This window comes from Cherax quadricarinatus, chromosome 73 (assembly GCF_038502225.1).
Source record: "Cherax quadricarinatus isolate ZL_2023a chromosome 73, ASM3850222v1, whole genome shotgun sequence".
Classification (NCBI taxonomy): domain Eukaryota; kingdom Metazoa; phylum Arthropoda; class Malacostraca; order Decapoda; family Parastacidae; genus Cherax; species Cherax quadricarinatus.
This window is the reverse complement of record NC_091364.1, coordinates 7,734,664-7,757,304: the sequence shown is the minus strand read 5'-3', so window position 1 is coordinate 7,757,304 and position 22,641 is coordinate 7,734,664. Positions and strand designations below refer to the sequence as shown.

General features: G+C 43.9%; 1 protein-coding gene and 1 long non-coding RNA gene across 4 annotated transcripts in view; both read left to right on the top strand.

Annotated features, from left to right (window-relative positions):
• Pkc53E (Protein C kinase 53E) overlaps window positions 1-22,641 on the top strand; it is a 668,331-nt gene that overhangs the window by 581,732 nt on the left and 63,958 nt on the right. The gene's annotated exons all lie outside the window — the stretch shown is intronic.
• Window positions 13,010-21,722, top strand: LOC138854897 (uncharacterized). Its single transcript, XR_011394055.1, has 2 exons — window positions 13,010-14,556; window positions 21,189-21,722. It is a non-coding gene; the product is annotated as an uncharacterized lncRNA (long non-coding RNA).

Below are 22,641 nucleotides of genomic sequence, written 5' to 3'. Positions count from 1 at the left end.
TCCACTGCCCCGCTGTTATCCGTAACCTGTTGCTCATCCATCTCCCTTTTGCCACCTGATGCCCTCACTTCCTTCCTGCCCTGCAGCGCTGTATAGTCCTTGTGGCTTAGCGCTTCTTTTTGATTATAATAATAATAATCCAAGTATTGACCATGTTTAAATTCAACATGCAAATAAACATGATAGGTTTCTTCTTGTTCCAGAAAAGTCTGTTTCTCCTTGATTCCTACCACATCCAAATCTCATACTTTATGGACTGACTCTTCACCACCTTCATAATTCTTTGTATCTAACTGATCCATGTATGCTGTCATTTTATTCACTACCATAGACTTTGCTACTGACATTACTTCTCTCCCTTCACAAGTTTCTGCAAATTTTGGCAGAATTTTACCAATTATGATATGGCCAGCAGGGAACCTATACAGGCAAATACATACTCTTTTCATCATTCTCAATGAAATAGTCTTTAAAGTGATCAGATCTCACCAGAATGCCAATATTTCTCATTGCAAGACATTTCTGTTATCTGCCAGTTTTATGCTTGGCTCACTCAGTTGCTTAGCTGTTGGTGCTGCACTGCAGTAAGGTATCACTCTAGTATGGGCCAACAGGCCTACTGCAGTGTTCCTCCTTTCTTGTGTTCTTATAAATTTACCACTTCAGTTGTAATTCTTTTGTAGTGTATGACAGTGACATCCTGACATGATAGTGCTCTCAGATTCAGTCTGGTTACCAGTTCTAGAGTAGTAGAAATGATCTTTTCAATCTTGGGTCAGAAAATAGTATGGGAACCAACCACTGTCATAGTCATATCTGGAGTTTACCTGGAGAGGGTTTCATGGGTCAACACCCTGGCGGCTCGGTCTAAGACCAGGCCTCATGGTGGAATCAGGGTCTGATCAACCAGGCTGTTACTGCTAGCTGCACGCAAGCTGACTTACAAACCACAGCCCGGTTGGTCAGGAATTGACTTTAGGTGCTTTATACCTTTGAATACCTTTGAAGAGTTTCGAGAGTTTATCTACTCTCTCAGCCCGGCCATGGGCCAGGATCGTCTGGTACTTGCTTGGTTAACCAGGCTGTTGCTGCTGGAGGCCCGCTGCCCCACATATCCATCACAGCCTGGTTGATCTGGTGCCTGGTGAAGATACTTGTCCAGTTTCCTCTTGACGGCTTCCTCACAGGTTCCAGCCATGTCCAGTGCCTTCTTAAAGACAGCCAGGGGCCTCTTGGTAATCCCCCTTATGTATGCTGGGAGAGACTTAAACAGTCTTGGGCATCGGACACTTATTGTGTTGTCTTTCAATGTACTCGTGGTGCCTCTGCTTTTCGTCGGGGGAATGTTGCATCTCCTGCTGAGTCTTTTGCTTTCATAGGGAGTGATTTTCGTGTGCATGTTTGGTACCAAACCCTCCAGGACCTTCCAAGTATGTATTATCATGTAGATCTCTCGCCTGCATTCCAGGGAATGCAGATCAAGGACCTTCAATCGTTCCCAGTAATTTAGGTGCCTTATGGTACTTACATGTGCCGTGAAAGTTCTTTGTTCACTCTCCAGGTATGAAATGTCGCCAGCCTTGAAGGGGGCCATTAGTGTACAGCAGTATTCCAGCCTAGAGAGCACAAGCAATTTGAAGAGAATCATCATGGGCTTGGCGTCCCTAGTTCTCGTTATCCATCCTATCATTTTCCTAGCAGATGAGGTAGATACTGTTGTGGTCTGTATATACTACATCTGTATTTTGTTTATCTGCTACAGCATCCAGGACTTTGTCATAGTGGTCCAGTAGCTGGGACAGGCAGGAGCGACCTGCTCTAAACCCGTGTTGCCCTTCACCCTCTCAAAGATTTTTGTGATATGGGATGTTAATGCTATCGGTCTGTAGTTCTTTGCAATTGCTTTGCTGCCACCTTTCTGGAGTGGGGCTATGCCTGTGTCCATGCTCCCTCTCCATAAAATACTGAAGGCATGTGATAGGGGCTTCTTGCAATTCTTGATGAACACAGAGTTCCATGAGTCTGGGCCTGGGGCAGAGTGCATGGGCATGTCATTTATTGCCTCTTCAAAGTCTTGTGGGGTTAGGATAATATCCAAGGTTTTTGAGATGACCAGATTTTGGGTTTCGTTCATAAAGAATTCATTTGGGTTGTCGACCCTTAGTCTGGGCAGTGGCTCGCTGAACGCTGTGTATCTGGCTGTCATCTGTGTATGCCCCAGCCCGCCTAAGCAGGAGCCCAATACTGAATGTTTTTTTCCCTTAGATTTGGCATAAGAGAAGTATTTTTTTTTTTTTCCAATTTCCTTTGTCTTTTAGTTCTTCCTGTGATTCTTGTCTCCTGTAAGATTCCTTCAGCTTAAGTTCGATATTTGCAATTTCCTTGACTAGTGCCAAAGCTCCACTACCTCTGATGTTCTTGCTTTTTTCAGAATCCTCACCAACATTCATCATGTTTACCACTACCTCAGACTTGGGTTTATTATTAGTTATACTCTGAGTTGTATTTCTACTAGCTTGGTTTTCCCTAGTGTTACTGGGCAACATGACATCTGCCATTATAGCATTTTTCACTCACTGAAGGTGGTTTTGTTATCTTTCAATCATCTCTGAAGCATTTTAATGCACCACTGTCTTTTGGTCGTTGGTGCCTACCACTCAGTGTGAGTAGCTCAGGCAGCTCGTGGTGGTATGTTTGCATTCACAGAACGTGCAGGACTCATCCTTGCCAGTTTGGGGGGGTCTTTTGATTAGATAGACCCTTGTGGGTTTAGTGCTTAGTTATTATAATGATTTTGATTGGATATCTTTTTGATAAGATGTCTTCTCCTTGTATAATATGACTCGACCTTCACCTGGTGTGACAATTCAGATTTATCACCAGAGAATTTAAAATTGCATTATTCCATATACTTCCTTTTTATGTTTAACAAGGGCTGTATAAATGTCAGCTTTAGGCTCATTTTGTCTGCAGTATTACCTGGAGTATACCTGGAAAGGCCCTAAAAAAGGGCATTGTGTGATGTCTGAATTTGCGTTTCATTAGTGAATGCTCGGGTGTTGGCAAGAGGTGTAGGGTTAAAAGATAAAGAATCTAACACAAAGTGGGAGTTGTCACAGTTGCTCTTTGCTAATGACACTGTACTTTTGGGAGATTCTGAAGAAAAGTTGCAAAGGTTGGTGCACAAGTTCGGTACGGTATGTAGAAGAAAAAAATTAAAAGCGAATATAGGAAAAAGTAAGATGATGAGGATAAAAAATTAGGTAATGAAAGATTGGATGTCAGATTGGAGGAAGAGAGTATGGAGGAGATGAATGCATTCAGATACATTTAGGAGTGGATGGGTCTATGAAAGATGAGGTGAATCATAGAACTGACAAGGGAAGAAAGGTGAATGGTGCACTGAGGAGTCTGTGGAGACAAAGAACTTTGTCCATGGAAGCAAAGAGGGGAATGTATGAGAGTATAGTTATACGAACACTTATATGGGTGTGAAGCATGGGTGATGAATGTTGGAACAAGGAGAAGGCTGGAGGCAGTGGAGATGTCGTGTCTGAGGGCAACATGTGGTGTGACTATAATGCAGGGAATACGTAGTTTGGAAATTAGGAGGAGGTGCGGGATTACCAAAACTATTATCCAGAGGGCTGAGGAGGGGTTGTTGAGTTGGTTCAGACATGTAGAGAGGATGGAAGAAAATAGAATTACTTAGAGAGTGTATAAATCTGTAGTGGAGGGAAGACAGGGTAGGGGTTGGCCTAGGAAAGGTTGGAGGGAGGGAGGGGGTAAAGGAGGTTTAGTGTGGAGGTTGGACTTCCAGCAAGCATGTGTGACTGCGTTGGATAGGAGCAAATGGAGACAAGTGATTTTTATGACTTGATGTGCTGTTGGAGTGTGAGCAGAGTAATATTTATGAAAGGGATTCAGGGAAACTGGAAGGCTGGACTTGAGTCCTGGAGATGGGAAGTATGTACATACAGTGCCTGCACTCTGCAGGAGGGGTGTTAATGTTGCAGGTTTATAACTGTAGTGTAAGTGCATGTCTGGCAAGACAGTGATAAAGTGAATGATGGTGAAAGTTTTTCTTTTTTTGGCCACCCTACCTTGGTGGGAAATGGCTGATGTGCTAATAAAATAATATATAAATAGTGTTCAAACTGTTGACTTGTATTACCTAGTGGATTAGCTTGAGGCAGTTGTTAGTTATCATCTCATATTTCTATATTTATTATTAGTGAGTAGTATACATATTTTGTATGTAATTTAGTTTATGATTTTTTCTAAATATTTAATATAATATTGCAAGATATATAATGTGTATTGCAAAACTCTTAACTAATATAAATGAGGTGACTTAAGATGTGCTTACACATCTAAGTTTTAGATTCTTTTGTTTTGTATTTTGTATTGTTTGTGTTTTCTTTACTTCTGTTATCATTTATTGAGTTTACTGTAGAAAAACTGTGGTAGAGACCATGAAGCCACTGATTAGCAAAGACTGCATATATTTTATTGAAGAATTACAAACATAGTTGATGGGAGTACATAGGATATATATAGATAAGAGAAGAGGTCCTGCATATATATGAACTTCTATATAAGCAGAGGTCATACTGTGTGGACAAATGAGGTCCAGTTTTGACAGATGAGATCAGAGGGGAAAAATAAAAGATTAATGGCTGGATAGGAGTGAGTGTGTCTGGAAGGGGGGTGTACTTGCCTAATTGTAGTTGCAGGGGTTGAGTCATAGCTCCTCTGTGTGATAGTGTGAGAGAGAATGTGTGTGTGTGTGTGTGTGTGTGAGAGAATGTGTGTGCTCACCTATTTGTACTCACCTATTTGTGGTTGCAGGGGTCGAGTCACAGCTCCTGGCCCCGCCTCTTCGCTGATTGCTACTAGGTCCTCTCTCTCCCTGCCCCATGAGCTCTATCATACCTCGCCTTAAAACTATGTATGGTTCCTGCCTCCACCACATCACTTTCTAGGCTATTCCATGGCCTGACTACTCTATGACTGAAGAAATACTTCCTAACATCCCTTTGATTCATCTGAGTCTTCAACTTCCAATTGTGATCTCTTGTGTCTCTGTCCCATCTCTGGAACATCCCGTCTTTGTCCACCTCGTCTATTCCGCGCAGTATTTTATATGTCGTTATCATGTCTCCCCTGACCCTCCTGGCCTCCAGTGTCGTCAGGCCGATTTCCCTCAACCTTTCTTCATAGGACAATCCCCGTAGCTCTGGGACTAGTCTTGTTGCAAACCTTTGCACTTTCTCTAATTTCTTGACGTGCTTGACTAGGTGTGGATTCCAAACTGGTGCTGCATACTCCAGTATGGGCCTGACGTAGATGGTATACAGAGTCTTAAACGAATCCTTACTGAGGTATCGGAACGCTATCCGTAGGTTTGCCAGGCGCCCGTATGCTGCAGCAGTTATCTGATTGATGTGCGCCTCAGGAGATATGCTCGGTGTTATACTCACCCCCAGATCTTTTTCCTTGAGTGAGGTTTGCAGTCTTTGGCCATCTAAACTATATTGTGTCTGCGGTCTTCTTTGCCCTTCCCCAGTCTTCATGACTTTGCATTTGGCAGGGTTAAATTCAAGGAGCCAGTTGCTGGACCAGGCTTGTAGCCTGTCCAGGTCTCTTTGTAGTCCTCCTGATCCTTCCGTTATGTCGTTCACGTATACCAAGAACAGCACAGGTCCTAGGACTGACCCCTGTGGAACCCCGCTTGTCACAGGCGCCCACTCTGACACCTCGTCGCGTACCATGACTCGTTGTTGCCTCCCTGTCAGATATTCTCTGATCCATTGCAGTGCCTTTCCTGTTATGTGTGCCTGGTCCTCTAGCTTTTGCAGTAACCTCTTGTGTACTCACCTATTTACTCACCTATTTGTGGTTGCAGGGGTCGAGTCCTAGCTCCTGGCCCCGCCTCTTCACCGGTTGCTACTAGACCCTCTCTCTCCCCGCTCCATGAGCTTTATCAAACCTCGTCTTAAAACTGTGTATGGTTCCTGCCTCCACTACGTCATTTTCTAGGCTATTCCACTGCCTTACAACTCTATGACTGAAGAAATACTTCCTACTATCTCTCTGACTCATTTGTGTCTTCAACTTCCAATTGTGGCCTCTTGTTTCTGTGTCCCCTCCCTGGAACATCCTGTCCTTGTCCACCTTGTCTATTCCACGCAGTATTTTATATGTCGTTATCATGTCTCCCCTGACCCTCCTGTCCTCCAGTGTCGTCAGGCCGATTTCCCTTAATCTTTCTTCATAGGACATTCCCCTTAGCTCTGGAACTAACCTTGTTGCAAACCTTTGTACTTTCTCTAGTTTCTTGACGTGCTTTATCAAGTGCGGGTTCCAAACAGGTGCTGCATACTCCAGTATGGGCCTGACATACACGGTGTACAGTGTCTTGAATGATTCCTTACTAAGGTGTCGGAATGCTGTTCTCAGGTTTGCCAGGCGCCCATATGCTGCAGCAGTTATCTGATTGTGTGTGTGTGTGTGTGTGTGTGTGTGTGTGTGTGTGTGTGTGAGAGAATGTGTGTGTGTGTGTGAGAGAGAGAATGTGTGTGTGTGTGTGTGTGTGTGTGTGTGTGTGTGTGTGTGTGTGTGTGTGTGTGTGTGTGTGTGTGTGTGTGTGTGTGTGTGTGGGTGAGAGAGTGTGGGTGAGAGAGTGTGGGTGAGAGAGTGTGGGTGAGAGAGTGTGGGTGAGAGAGTGTGGGTGAGAGTGTGGGTGAGAGAGTGTGGGTGAGAGAGTGTGGGTGAGAGAGTGTGGGTGAGAGAGTGTGGGTGAGAGAGTGTGGGTGAGAGAGTGTGGGTGAGAGAGTGTGGGTGAGAGAGTGTGGGTGAGAGAGTGTGGGTGAGAGAGTGTGGGTGAGAGAGTGTGGGTGAGAGAGTGTGGGTGAGAGAGTGTGGGTGAGAGAGTGTGGGTGAGAGAGTGTGGGTGAGAGAGTGTGGGTGAGAGAGTGTGGGTGAGAGAGTGTGGGTGAGAGAGTGTGGGTGAGAGAGTGTGGGTGAGAGAGTGTGGGTGAGAGAGTGTGGGTGAGAGAGTGTGGGTGAGAGAGTGTGGGTGAGAGAGTGTGGGTGAGAGAGTGTGGGTGAGAGAGTGTGGGTGAGAGTGTGGGTGAGAGAGTGTGGGTGAGAGAGTGTGGGTGAGAGAGAGTGTGGGTGAGAGTGAGTGTGGGTGAGAGTGAGTGTGGGTGAGAGTGAGTGTGGGTGAGAGTGAGTGTGGGTGAGAGTGAGTGTGGGTGAGAGTGAGTGTGGGTGAGAGTGAGTGTGGGTGAGAGTGAGTGTGGGTGAGAGTGAGTGTGGGTGAGAGTGAGTGTGGGTGAGAGTGAGTGTGGGTGAGAGTGAGTGTGGGTGAGAGTGAGTGTGGGTGAGAGTGAGTGTGGGTGAGAGTGAGTGTGGGTGAGAGTGAGTGTGGGTGAGAGTGAGTGTGGGTGAGAGTGAGTGTGGGTGAGAGTGAGTGTGGGTGAGAGTGAGTGTGGGTGAGAGTGAGTGTGGGTGAGAGTGAGTGTGGGTGAGAGTGAGTGTGGGTGAGAGTGAGTGTGGGTGAGAGTGAGTGTGGGTGAGAGTGAGTGTGGGTGAGAGTGAGTGTGGGTGAGAGTGAGTGTGGGTGAGAGTGAGTGTGGGTGAGAGTGAGTGTGGGTGAGAGTGAGTGTGGGTGAGAGTGAGTGTGGGTGAGAGTGAGTGTGGGTGAGAGTGAGTGTGGGTGAGAGTGAGTGTGGGTGAGAGTGAGTGTGGGTGAGAGTGAGTGTGGGTGAGAGTGAGTGTGGGTGAGAGTGAGTGTGGGTGAGAGTGAGTGTGGGTGAGAGTGAGTGTGGGTGAGAGTGAGTGTGGGTGAGAGTGAGTGTGGGTGAGAGTGAGTGTGGGTGAGAGTGAGTGTGGGTGAGAGTGAGTGTGGGTGAGAGTGAGTGTGGGTGAGAGTGAGTGTGGGTGAGAGTGAGTGTGGGTGAGAGTGAGTGTGGGTGAGAGTGAGTGTGGGTGAGAGTGAGTGTGGGTGAGAGTGAGTGTGGGTGAGAGTGAGTGTGGGTGAGAGTGAGTGTGGGTGAGAGTGAGTGTGGGTGAGAGTGAGTGTGGGTGAGAGTGAGTGTGGGTGAGAGTGAGTGTGGGTGAGAGTGAGTGTGGGTGAGAGTGAGTGTGGGTGAGAGTGAGTGTGGGTGAGAGTGAGTGTGGGTGAGAGTGAGTGTGGGTGAGAGTGAGTGTGGGTGAGAGTGAGTGTGGGTGAGAGTGAGTGTGGGTGAGAGTGAGTGTGGGTGAGAGTGAGTGTGGGTGAGAGTGAGTGTGGGTGAGAGTGAGTGTGGGTGAGAGTGAGTGTGGGTGAGAGTGAGTGTGGGTGAGAGTGAGTGTGGGTGAGAGTGAGTGTGGGTGAGAGTGAGTGTGGGTGAGAGTGAGTGTGGGTGAGAGTGAGTGTGGGTGAGAGTGAGTGTGGGTGAGAGTGAGTGTGGGTGAGAGTGAGTGTGGGTGAGAGTGAGTGTGGGTGAGAGTGAGTGTGGGTGAGAGTGAGTGTGGGTGAGAGTGAGTGTGAGAGTGAGTGTGAGAGTGAGTGTGAGAGTGAGTGAGTGTGAGAGTGAGTGAGTGTGAGAGTGAGTGAGTGTGAGAGTGAGTGAGTGTGAGAGTGAGTGAGTGTGAGAGTGAGTGAGTGTGAGAGTGAGTGAGTGTGAGAGTGAGTGAGTGTGAGAGTGAGTGAGTGTGTGAGAGTGAGTGAGTGTGTGAGTGAGTGTGTGAGAGTGTGTGTGAGAGTGTGTGTGAGAGTGTGTGTGAGAGTGTGAGAGAGAGAGAGAGAGAGCGAGCGAACGAACTTACCTAGTTGAGGTTGCAGGGGCCGAGTCCTAGCTCCTGGCCTGTGTTTGTGTGTGTGTGTGTGTGTGTGTGTGTGAGAGAGAGAGAGAGAGAGAGAGAGAGAGAGAGAGAGAGAGAGTGAGTGAGTGAGTGAGTGAGTGAATTTATAAGAATTATGTAGTTAACTAAACTGTTGTGATCTGCACTCACTGTTGGTGCCCTGTGGCCTGATCGCTAAAACTCTTGCTTCACATGGCGAGGGTCTGCGTTCAATTCCCAGTGCGGGTAGAAACATTGGGCATGTTTCTTTACACTGGTTGTCTTTGTTCACCCATCAATAAAATAGGTACCTAGGAGTTAGTTGACTGGTGTGGGTTGCATCCTGGGACAAGGACCTAATTTGCCCAAAATGCTCTGCATAACAAGGGGCTTTCTATATAATAGTATGTCATTGATGTCAGCTAGGCCTGTATACCACGTACATGTACCTGTAGTAAATAAAGATATTATTATGTATAATAATAATAATATAATAATTGACAAGTAACCCAGTAAAGGGGCATTATTTTTATCAGTGGAAGAGCAAATGAATATATTACTAATGACTTGGTGAGTAAACATAATAGTTATAATTGCTATAACAAGATGAAAGTCTTCACATAATGTTAAACACAGCAAATTTTTTTTTTTTGTAAATGTTGGGATAGCTTATCAATTATACCTCATTAGCAGTATAGTAAAGTTTTCAACTAAATGTTTACATAAACTCGTATGTGATCAGAGATACCCGTGATGATCTCTAATAAAGTGCAGTATGTACTTAAAATAATGAACTACAAACATTTTTCTGGGCAATGCTTGCTCTATATCACTGTTGAGTGAATTAGGACACTTCATATGGAAACCTGAGTGTACCCTGCAAACAATGAAATAAGTAGCAGTTTAACTTGTAAAGCACTTTTTATGACAAAGCATATCTTAAGCATTCAATTTACATTACATGGTAAGAACAACATATTTAGGAATAGTACATTGATGCAGGATATTGTGCCAAGTGTGTAATATAAACACATTAATTTGTCACTATAAAGTATATACATGTAGTATATGTAACAAACATCAAAATAGTATGAATTTTCTGGAGTACTTTCTTCAGTGCAAATATGGTCAAGAGAGAGTGAGTGAGTTAGTGAGTGCACATGCATGTGCACTGTTTGTGTGTTCTCTTGTATTTCATAGCTTGGTTTTCAATGATTGTTTGATTTTTGTGGGAATGTATCAGTCTAACCTGTCCCTTGTTTGTGCTGTGTGATGTATGATAATCTTGGTGTACATGATAACTTGACATACTTCCGCCTCATAAGCGGCAATGACTGTGCAAATTTCACTTTACACAAACTTTTCTTCAGATGATATTTAGAGCTTTGGCAAACATATTCTACTTGCTGCTCAGTTTCTGCTACTAACAATTTTCTTGCCAACACGAATGAGGTATTCAATTACTGCCACCATCTTCACCATTGCTTTGTGTTATTGGGTGATAACGTAAGTTGTAGCCTTTAACCTTCCTTCCGGTATCCCCTTAAATCTACGTCCCTCCCACATCATTGACAATGTTGCATTTTCTCATATATGTAACTCAGTGTCTCAGGATGTTTTATGTGACCAATCCTTTGTAATTTTCCCTCAGTTTGCCCTTGATAGAATTAAAACACATCCTCATACCCCAGACTTGAGTGCTGATGGGCATACTTTGCAAGCATCATACAGACTGTGATGTCCTCTACCTCCCTTTGACCAGTGCTCTGTGTGTGTGTCTTCCTTTCCAACTTGGGTTAAGTTTTTTTGACATGCTATTGTGGGTTTAGTAGTTGGTGTTTGATGGGCCCAGTGTAGTGATTTATAGACCTATCCATTTTTTCTTCCCTTCTTGCCTTATGATTTTCTGTGTGGTGTCTAATGGCAAACTTCTCCAATTTGCCACCTATAATTTCTACCCATGCTCTTACTTTCATTCTTCACCTGTTATTCTTAGTGCTTCAGCTCTTCATTTTCATATTCTTATGATATATTCAAAGAATATTTTAGGGCTGTAGATACGTTAAATGAGTTCATTTGTAGGGATAGGAGCTAAAGTATTGGAGCTAAATTACAGCAAAAGTTTTATTATAGGAATAGGAGTTAAATTATAGGAGTAAATATTTAGGGCTAGGAATTAAATTATAGGAATCGGAGTTAAAATTCTATTTATAACTTACTGTATATCTGGAGGTCATTATTTTCTTTTCAGGTTCCCCCATCTCCTAGCAGATCAAAATTGAGATTTTTCTAAACATTTTGGTGTTACATTCTCAAGAAATGTTTATCAGTCTTTTATTAAGTTTCATCTAACATTGTCATAAATATTTCAGTGCTGTGTTTATCCAAACTTTTTTTTTTTTTTAAATATTTCATTATTAGGTTACATCAAATATATTTGTATTCAGGCATTTATATTTTAACACTTGAGTCCATCTAGATATTTTCATAAGTATTTAATTGCTTTAAAATCAATTGTTTCAAAATGTTTATGATGTTTCTCCAAATATTTTCACTTTCAGTTCAACTTTTTCTTCTGCTTAAAATCATCATTAAATGGTTTACACACTCCAAGTATTAAGTAAGCTGTTAGGTAAAAGGATACAAGTGCAACTAATGCCACTTTACTGTGGCAACTTTTTGCACTTGTCACAATAAAATGTTGCATTAGTTGCACGTGTCCTTTTACCTAATGTATTGATGCTAATTCTATGAACACTATTACTATTAGCTAAGCTAATGCATTCCCCTCATGCCCATGACCAGTTTCAAGGGTTCTTTGACCCTCACAGCCTGGCCTGGGGCTACACAAATGGAACACAGTACAACTCTCACCCAAGTTACTACATGCTGTACAGTGCACCTAACAAAGTTCATAAACTAAGGCATAATAAGTGGTAATATTAATATATTGTACAATATATATCACTGAGAAAAAAAATCTTATAGCTATAGTAGATTTTCACTGTTTTGTGAAAAAGAAAGTCTGGACTCTCGGACATTAAACAAGCTGATCCTCTCGTTTTCACCCACAAAACATATCCTGGATTTAGAGTTTCTACTAATGTCTTTCTACACTACAACACATCAACCTTTGCCTCTTGCTTACCCTTTACATTCTTTACATCTGGTATGTACTACTGAATGACCCTTCCTGGCTCAGTGCTTCCTGGGAATATGATATTCCTGAACCTACCTACTACATGACTGGCCAAAGAAGTTGAGCTGCTCTTCTTGGATCTACCCCAAGATTGGCTGAAGATGTTTAGTTATACTTCCTGGAACTACCACAAAACTCACTGAGGAAGTTGAGCAGGCAGGCAGGTGGGACTGAGGATGAAGGATAAGCCAGAGGGAAAGGGAGAATGCATGGGCTGGTGAGTGAGTGGGTTGGAAGTAGAGAGAGAAGGGATGAGTGCCAGTGAGATGAGAATGGATGTTTGATGGGCAGAGAAATAACTAGAAGGTTGGAGAGAGTAGAGTTGAAACAAAGTTGATAAGGGGATGGCCAGGAGGAGTGCCAGTGGGTGAGAGATGGTGGTTTGGTTGGTAGTCAACAGGGTGGAATGGAAAAGGGAGAGGAATGGCCACCCAGTGGGAGGAAGGAAAAGGAACCTTAATTATGGTCATAGATTCACGTGCAAACATATTCAGTTTTCAATATGTACATAATAATTACAACATTAAATGGAATTTATTTCATACATAATGAAAAGCCCCAGATATTCAGATAATTTCTCTTAGACTAAAAATTGACCTTAAAACTACTTGAATAGGTGAAATGAGATCACTGACATGATAAATTTAATATATACCACTTGTCTCAAGATAAGATTATTTAGTACATATAATCATAATTTTAAATAAAAAAAAAGTCAAATTGAAACAAAGATAGGCCTCAAACATAATTTGAAGCTTTACAGAGGTTTTATATAGTAAAGTTTATTTCTTTGTGAAGGTTACAATGTGTAATTACAATTTTGATTTGCTATGTACAAAGATAGCCACTATCAAAGCTTACAGTGTGTGATTTACATGGAGTGTGAGCAAAGTAACATTTATGAAGGGATTCAGGGAAACCGGCAGGCCGGACTTGAGTCCTGGAGATGGGAAGTACAGTGCCTGCACTCTGAAGGAGGGGTGTTAATGTTGCAGTTTAAAAACTGTAGTGTAAAGCACCCTTCTGGCAAGACAGTGATGGAGTGAATGATGGTGAAAGTTTTTCTTTTTCGGGCCACCCTGCCTTGGTGGGAATCGGCCAGTGTGATAATAAAAAAATAATAAAAAAAAAAATATTAATTACAAAGAAGGCTACTAGCATACCTAGGCATTTTGGGCAGACTAATCCTGATTTTTACTCTATATCGACACAGGTTATGGAGCAGTACATTTTAATATACGTACCTTATTGCATACTGATATAAAAGTTAAGTAACTGAAGTGATTAATTAGATTTATAATAGGAATAGAAGTATGGTGGTGACAGTAAGTGTTTTAGCCCTAAGTTTGAATTGAAAGTTTCAACCTTGATGTCATAACTCCAACCCAGGGAGTCTTGTGGTGTGTGGTCATGTGGGAGTACCTATGTATTGTTACACACTGTGCTGTCAGCCTGGGAGACTTTTTAGGGTGCTCATACATCACAGTCTGATGGCATATTAACAGAAATTTTTATATCTCATAGTTGATGTGCAAGACTTGAACCTGTGCCTTAACCATCCCAACCAAGCTGAAATGTTACATAGATATCAACCTACCCACTGTGCCATCAGTTTCCTGTATGTGTTGAGGCTTCAACCTTCACATATTAGCTCAAATCTGGGACTCTCAGCTAGTTGCATGGTAGAACCAGTTAGTTATGTAGTAGGACCAAGAAGTGTAGCTCAACTTTCTCAGCTAGTTATGTGGTAAGTTCAGGAAATGTAGCTCAGCTTTCTCAGCAAGTCGTGTGGTAAGTAGGCTCAGAAATATTATGTTCATAGGAAGAGCTGAGCCAAGTGTTACACAGCAGAAAGAAAGCTCTTAGTGACTGGAGAGAGGAGGGGGAGAGGAAAGGAAAAGGAGGAGGGGGAAGAGGTCTAGGATGTTTCATGGGCGAGAGCAAGATTATCAGGTTATTATATATGTCTGAGAGTGTGTGGCCTTGTCTCACTGCCACTTGTTTACAACTTCTAGAAAATGGTGAAAAGGTAGTATATTTGCAAGTTTTTATTATTTTTTTTTTTTTGCAGTGACCTTATTTTATACATCAATATTACTGTTACCACTACATTTTTTTTTTTTTTGGCTTAGTTAAGGTTTTGGGGTAATTTTTAAAGGCATTTTGGGGTAACTAGTGACCATATTTTTTAATCATCATTAATCACTTAAATTGTTCATACATTATTTATGGTAATGCTTCTTTAGTTGATAATTACATTTCACTGTCAGCTGACCTCTGCTTCTGTAACTATAAATAGAAATCACAAATAGGGAATACTCGGTTATTCCTGGTTGGAAGGCAGAGTGACAAATGCAGGTAATTCAAATAGATACGCATTTCAAGGACAGTAACACTAAATGAAGGCACCGTTTTGTTCGACAAAATTATTATTGATGATTAAGACACCTGTACAACAGTTGGGCATCTTTGTTACACATCTTGCTCATCAACTTGTTGGTATTTTATACCATTTTCAACACAAGGTCCTCTTCAAGGGGGGCTCCTTGGCGTGGTGAAGAGGCTCTTGGTCTGAGGAATTAGCCCTGTCGGTCTTCTTCCTCAGACCGAACCTAATTACCCCCCATTCTCCCCTCCCCTATCCCATCCTCCCCATCCTCCCCTTTTTCCATTCCTCCTCCTCCTCACCCCTCCCTTTTGCCCTTCCTCTTTTTAGCCTTCGTGATTTCTCCCACAGGCGCGCTAGTTCCTAGGTAGGGGAAAGGACACCGGGGTCGATCCCATTCCGTTGAGGTTTCTTGGCGGTGGCGTAGTTTGCCGTGGAATCTGGATTGCCTAGGGATGTCCCGATCCCTCTCCGGTATCCCGGAGTAGCTTTGGGTGTCTTTTGGGCGACGGGTGTATCTCTGGAAGCCACCTTTCGGATTCCGGGGGTGGTGGCTGAAGGAGGTATGCTTTGTGGCGGATATCCGGCCGCCCTCTCTTTTGTCCACCGAGGTAGCTCGGCAGATGTGAGGTTGCTATCCCGGATTGCTGGTTTACTGGCATGAAGGGTAGGGTATGGCACGGGTTCCATGCTGCATCTGCGCTACTAGCGGTGTCGAGTCCTCTTGGGCGCGGAGGGAGATTTCCGGCCCTTTCATTCCTCCTGGGAACTATTCCTCCCCGCTCCCCCCTTTTTTTATTCTTTTTTTTGTTTTTATTTTCTTTTCTTCTTTCTTTTTTTTTCTTAAAAACAAAAAGCAAAGGAGTAACCTAACCATGGCAGCCCTAGTCCATGAAACCACTACCCCCGGGCCCCTTCTTGATACCGCACCCCATTCTGACCCTGCCTTGTGTTTAGACCACTCTTCGGACACTCCTGATGCCCCTGTACCTCTTGCTGGTGCTGTTTCCTCACCCGCTTCAGGTACCGGGGCTTCGACTGACTCCTTCGATTTGTCTGAACTCCGCTCTCCTTTGACTATGCTTCCGGCTTCTCCCTCTACGGTACGGCAATTTTCGAATCGCCCACCCATTTCATGCCGGACCAACTCCGGTCCTACTCCTAAACGCCAACGTCAATCTCCTGATGATGCTCCGTCGTTACCTTCCCATTCTACTCGGAAACGACCGACACGTCAAGCACTCCCTCTCCACGCTCAGTTTCGGACCACACAATGGACTAAATTCTTTACTTTAAGACCAACTTCTTCTTCTGCCTACCTTTCTGACCATAGTATTGCCAAAGCGCTCCTGCGTCATGTTGGCAGAGATATTTCATTTCACGCTCTCAAGAGCGGTACGCGCATCGTCACTGTCCAGAATGCTACCCAAGCTCATGATCTTTCTCTCCTTTCGAATATCGATACTACTCCTATCACTATTGAAAAACATCTTTCTCTCAATTCTTGTAGTGGTACTGTCATTCTGCCCCATACGATAGTCCAACAGAATTTCCAGTCATGTGGCAATGACATTTTTGAACAGCTGGAACTCCAGGATCTCCCAATCCTCAAAGTAGACACTTATGTCCTTCCTGCCCGGGGGCGGAGACGTTACCCTTGCAATGTGGCTCGTTTAACTTTTGACAGCCGAGAACTCCCGTCCTCTGTATATGTCGCGGGACATCGGTTACAAGTTCGAAAGGTGATACCTACACCGCAACAATGTAGAAATTGCTGGCGTTTTGGTCACCCAGCGAAATATTGCAGATCTATGGCCGAATGCCCAGTCTGTGGTGCCGACAACCATTCTAATACATCTTGCAGTCAACCTCCATCTTGCCTTAATTGTAATGAAGCTCACCCTTCGTACTCCCGCCGTTGCCAGGTCTACTTAAATGAACGTGAAATCCATTGCCTCAAAGAGGCAGAAGGTCTCCCTTATGCTATGGCAGTTACTCATCTCCGCCTCCAAGGGAGACTACCCCGTGTTTCTTATTCTCGTGTTTCCAAACGTCCCCCCACTTCTGGGGTCCCATCTTCTGCAGCCTCCTCTGTTGTTACCCCTCCCATAGCCACTACGGCATCTAATCCTTTTGCTGTCCTTGGCTCTGACGTCCCGACTACAACTCAGTCTGTTCTCACATCTTCGCGTCCTTCCTCACAAGCCCCAGTATCGACAAGACCTCGTACGACACCTAATACCAATCGCCCCTCTACTCAGAAGTCCAAAAAATCCACATTGCTCAAATCTTCTTTGCCCCTTCCTTCCCTTCTTCCGCCTCCACACTTTACCTTTCCAGTCTCTGTACCTAGTTCTTCCCCTCTCTCTGGCTCTATTACAAGTGTGGAGATTCACCCTCCTCCTCGTACTATGCCTTCCACCCCCGTCCCCTCCCAAGTTTCTCCCTCTTCTGTCACCTCCCAGGTTTCTGCCTCTTCTGTCCCCCCCCACACTTCATCTCCAGTCCCTTACACTTTTCCCTCCCCCTCTACTTTGGTACAGTCCATTACTGTCCCAATCTTTACTCACCCTCCTCCTCCTATCTCCAATATGGTCTCCCATACATCTTTGAATTCAGAAACACTTGAAGCCATTTCAGAATATATTGCAGAGACTAAACCTTCAATGGACACTGATTCACTTCCTGTTCCTTCTCTTCCCTCTCCTCCATCTTCACAATCCCATTCTTCGCAACGCTCCGTTCCTTCGCTACTTGAACATCTTCCAATGCCACCACACGTTGACTTTTCTAACCCCTCTAGTCCGTAGGTGCCTTTACCTACAGATTCCTGATATTTTCTTCATCGCCAATCATGGCCTATTTACAGTGGAATATCCGCGGCCTCAGGGGTAATCGGGGTGAGCTTCAGATGTTGCTTTCCAGGTTTTCCCCTGTTGCTGCTTGCTTACAAGAACCAAAATTAAACTCGGCTGTTTTCCAACCTATCTCAGGCTATAATTTATTGTATTCTTCGGATCCTTTCTCAGATGGGACCTTTAATGAAAGTGCCCTTCTTCTACGCAATGATATTCCGTACTGTCAACTATTTGTCCATACATCGCTGCATTACACTGCAGCCCGTATCCACTTGAATAAGTGGTTTACAATATGTTCTTTATATCTCTCTCCTTCTCGAGCATTTTCTATCCCAGACTTTGCCTTTCTTGTTTCATCCTTACCACCACCACTTCTGTTACTTGGTGATTTTAATGCCCACCATTTCCTCTGGGGGGGGTCTCATTGTGACTCACGTGGCATTCAGTTGGAGGCTTTTCTTGCCTCTCACCCCCTCCATGTTTTAAATACGGGTACTCCCACCCATTTTGATCCTCGTACTCATACTCTCTCTTGCATCGATCTATCAGTCTGCTCTTCCTCCACTGCACTAGACTTCACCTGGTCTGTTCTACCAGACTTACATGACAGCGATCATTTTCCGATCATTCTTACTTCTCCTTCCTATTCACCACCTTTCCGTAGCCCTCGCTGGCAGTTTGATCGGGCAAATTGGGATCTTTACTCACACCTCACTGCTTTTAGTGAGGTTCCTTCTTCATCCTCCATTGATGAGCTCCTACACATCTTCTCGACGTCAGTTTATACCGCAGCTTCTCATTCTATACCCCAAACCTCAGGCAGGCATTCTCAGAAGTGCGTGCCTTGGTGGTCTCCCGCTTGTGCTCGTGCAGTACGTTTGAAGCGTGCTGCATGGGGCAGGTACCGGTACAATAGAACCGCTGAGAGACTTCTTGATTTTAAGCAGAAGCGTGCGATCGCTCGCCGTGTCATCCGTGAAGCTAAACGCACTTGTTGGCGAGACTATGTTTCCACCATCACCTCTGCTTCTTCTATGAGTGCAGTCTGGAAAAAAGTGAGGAAATTGAGTGGTAAATACTCTCCTGACCCAGCTCCTGTTCTACGGGTCGCTGGTGTTGATGTAGCAAACCCTCTCGACGTTGCCATTGAACTTGGCACACATCTGGTCCGTATTTCCCGAGGGCTCCATCTATGCCCCTCGTTTCTTTCCTCAAAGTCTGCCAGAGAGTTAGTGCCCTTGGACTTTTCTTCTCTCAGAGAAGAACAGTATAATGTGCCTTTTACACTTCAAGAACTGGAGGCAACGCTCTCAGCTTGCCGATCATCGGCAGCTGGGCCTGACGACATTCATATTCGTATGTTACAACATTTACATCGGTCAGCCCTTGTAGTCCTCTTACACCTCTTCAATCTTATTTGGGCACAAGGAGTTCTTCCCCAGCTGTGGAAATCTGCCATTGTTCTTCCTTTCCGCAAACCGGGTACTACTGGACATGATGCCTCCCACTATCGCCCCATCGCTCTTACTAGTGCAGTTTGCAAAGTGATGGAACGTCTCGTAAATCGACGTTTAATGTGGTATTTAGAGACACACAACAGTCTCTCCGCTAGTCAATATGGCTTTCGTAAGGGTCGTTCTACCATAGACCCCTTACTTCGCTTGGATACGTATGTTCGTAATGCCTTTGCGAATAATCACTCAGTTATTGCCATATTTTTTGACCTTGAGAAGGCATATGACACAACTTGGAGGTATAATATTTTGGCCCAGGCCCATTCCTTAGGCCTCCGAGGCAATCTACCATCCTTCCTTAAGAACTTTTTAACTGACAGACATTTCCGTGTTCGAGTCAATAATGTTCTTTCCCCGGACTTCGTCCAAGCTGAAGGTGTCCCTCAGGGATGTGTTCTAAGCACAACACTTTTTCTCCTTGCTATAAATGATTTGGCCTCTGTTCTTCCACCCAATGTTTGGTCATCACTCTATGTTGATGACTTCGCTATTGCTTGTGCAGGCGCTGACTGTCATCTTATTGCAGTTTCTCTCCAGCATGCGGTCGACCGTGTTTCCACTTGGGCCACCACGCATGGGTTTAAATTTTCAAGTACCAAAACTCACCAAATTACTTTCACTAGACGCTCTGTTATCTCCGATCATCCTTTGTACCTCTATGGCTCCCGTATCCCCGAACGTGATACAGTCAGGTTTCTAGGCCTTCTCTTTGACCGTCGGTTATCCTGGAAACCTCACATAACCTCTCTGAAGGCAATTTGTCACAGCCGGCTAAACCTTCTTAAAACCCTTGCTCATCTTTCCTGGGGAGCTGATCGTCGAACTCTGCTTCGCCTACATTCAGCCCTCGTTTTATCGAAACTCGATTATGGTGACCAGATTTATTCCGCGGCCTCTCCTGCTACTCTCTCTAACCTTAACTCTATCCATCACCAAGGTTTACGTTTGTGCCTTGGTGCTTTTCGCTCTTCCCCTGTTGAGAGCCTCTATGCAGAAGCGAATGTTCCATCCTTGTCTGATCGCCGTGATGCCCATTGCCTTCGCTACTATGTACGCTCTCACGATCTACACAATCCTTCCATTTATAGAATCGTCACCGATATTAGTAGACATTCTTTATTCGTTCGCCGCCCCTGTTTGCTCCGTCCCTTTTCTCTTCGCCTACATTCACTCTTGTCTTCCCTTCAGTTACCACCTTTATATGTTCATGTAGCATCTCACTTTTCCCTACCCCCCTGGGAAGTTCCAGCTGTTCGGGTCTGTTCTTTCTCACTCCCTTGCTCGAAAGCTCAACTGCCTACGGTGGCTTCCCGCTCTCTTTTTCTTGATCACTTCCATTCCCATTCTCATGCCACTGCTGTGTACACAGATGGCTCTAAGTCTTCAGACGGCGTCGGATTCGCAGCAGTGTTTCCGGACAGCGTCGTGCGGGGACATTTACTATCTTCAGCTAGCATTTTTACTGCTGAACTGTATGCCATTCTTGCAGCACTTATTCGTATCGCATCTATGCCTATGTCATCATTTGTAGTAGTCTCAGACTCCCTTAGTGCTCTACAGGCTATACGAAACTTTGATACATCTCATCCCCTAGTTCTCCGTATCCAACTTTGGCTACGCCGTATCTCTACCAAACATAAAGATATTGTTTTTTGTTGGGTCCCTGGTCATGTCGACATACAGGGCAATGAACAGGCAGACACTGCTGCGCGGTCAGCAGTACATGACCTACCAATTTCCTATCGAGGTGTCCCATTTCTTGACTATTTTGCTACAATAGCTACCCACCTTCGCACCCGTTGGCAACAACGTTGGTCAACTCTGCTCGGTAACAAACTTCATTCTATTAAACCGAGCATAGGTTACTGGCCGTCTTCTTGTCATCAGTGCCGAGGTTGGGAGACCACTCTCTCCCGCCTTCGCATTGGCCACACTCGTCTTACTCATGGGTATCTCATGGAAAGGCACCCTGCTCCTCTCTGTGAGCAGTGTCAAGTTCCAGTATCGATTAGCCACATTCTGTTAGACTGCCCTCTCTATCAACGAGCACGCAGAATTTACCTCCAACGTCGTCTTCGTTCTACTACTCTCTCTTTACCTTCCCTTCTTGCTGATGGACCCTCCTTTAATCCTGACTCTCTCATTGACTTCTTGACAACGACTGATTTACTCCACAAACTCTGATGATACTTTTCGCACTCCCCTCAGCCCTTTCTAGTTCAGTCTCTTGCTGCCCTTTACCCTTTCACCATCCACTGCCCCGCTGTTATCCGTAACCTATTACTCATTCATCTCCCTTTTGCCACCTGATGCCCTCGCTTCCTTCCTGCCCTGCAGCGCTGTATAGTCCTTGTGGCTTAGCGCTTCTTTTTGATTATAATAATAATAATCAACACAAGGTTATCATACTGTGTTTACTAGGGGAAGTACTAAGCCCATGAGATTTACAGCATCTGGGAAAGGGAAGACAGTCAGATTTGATCTAAGGAATGGGTAGAGAAGTCAATTCCTTGGATAAAACTTTCGTACCAACATTAAGGAATCTTCCATGAGAGGTCCCTCAAGAAGAACTTTATTAAGTCTTGACTTGATAATGATCATATGCAAAATGTTGCCTTAATAAAGTCTTTCTGCTCCTTTCCACATTTCTTCATGCTGACATTTTCATAATTAGTTTATATTTCTTATAGCAAGATAATCATAATGTCACCAACATGCGCTTCCCTTCCATCAGTGATAACTTTCTTCATTTCACTTTCACTGTTACCTCTCTGTGATGAAGGTAATGGTAATTTATTCATCAGGGAAGCCCACAATATCTCCTGACATGGGATGAGTCTTAATCAGTTGATGACCCATTCATTGATTCAGCATCTACTGGTCTTCCCAGCCAGGTCTTCCATACTATACAATAAAGAAGGATTACTACATAAGGTTGTATCCTTAGGTTGTGTGCCCTCCTAAAATAAATAAAAGGATCACTACATAATATTGCAACTTATGGTTGTTTGCCTCCATATAACAAACAGAATATTACTACATTGTTTATTACTTATTTTTGACTGCCAATTTGAAATTATCTGTTTGTAGCTACTGCTCAGAGTTCATGGTGAAACATCTTTCAGTAATTAGTCTTTCAAACCTATCATGCATTTTATATTGATAACAGGAATAATGAATTACATTGCAGCTTGTTTATTTTCATCTGTTTTAATTACAGACCTTACACTGTCTGATGATATAGCTTTTCAGAAGTGATTCATCTTGCTCCGATCCCACAGTGTTGCCTCTTTATTTATTGACTGATTTATATCCATTACACACACTTTCCACTATCCACTTCTTCCTCTCTTCTGCCCAGTTTTTCCTCCCCAACCTGTATGTACATTGTACACATTCATTTTGCTGTGCAAACATTGTTCTGTATAAGGTCTTATTCACTCCTCAGTAATTTCACCTATCAAAATTGACTTGCTCTTTTGTGTAGCCCTACTTGGGCATTATATTTTGTATCACTTCATTTGCCAGTAAGATACTATTGCTGGCCATTACTGTACCCAGTATATGGACGCGTCACTTTGCCTTCTATATCCAGGTGATCATATTAGGCTTTATCTGCAGAATGCATTTTTACTGAGACATTTCACTCTGTATAGAACTTTATCATGGTATGAAAAGGTGATAAAGCACTACACAGAACAAAGCATTGTCCTAGTAAAACCTTGTTTTGCAACTTTTCTTCGTCTTCATACTTGTCTCAAATACATCATTTCCTCCAGATTTTATCTGCCAAGACCCACATGCGCTCGACTGTATTAAACCAGTCTTTATTCTCCATATATTCGTATTTAT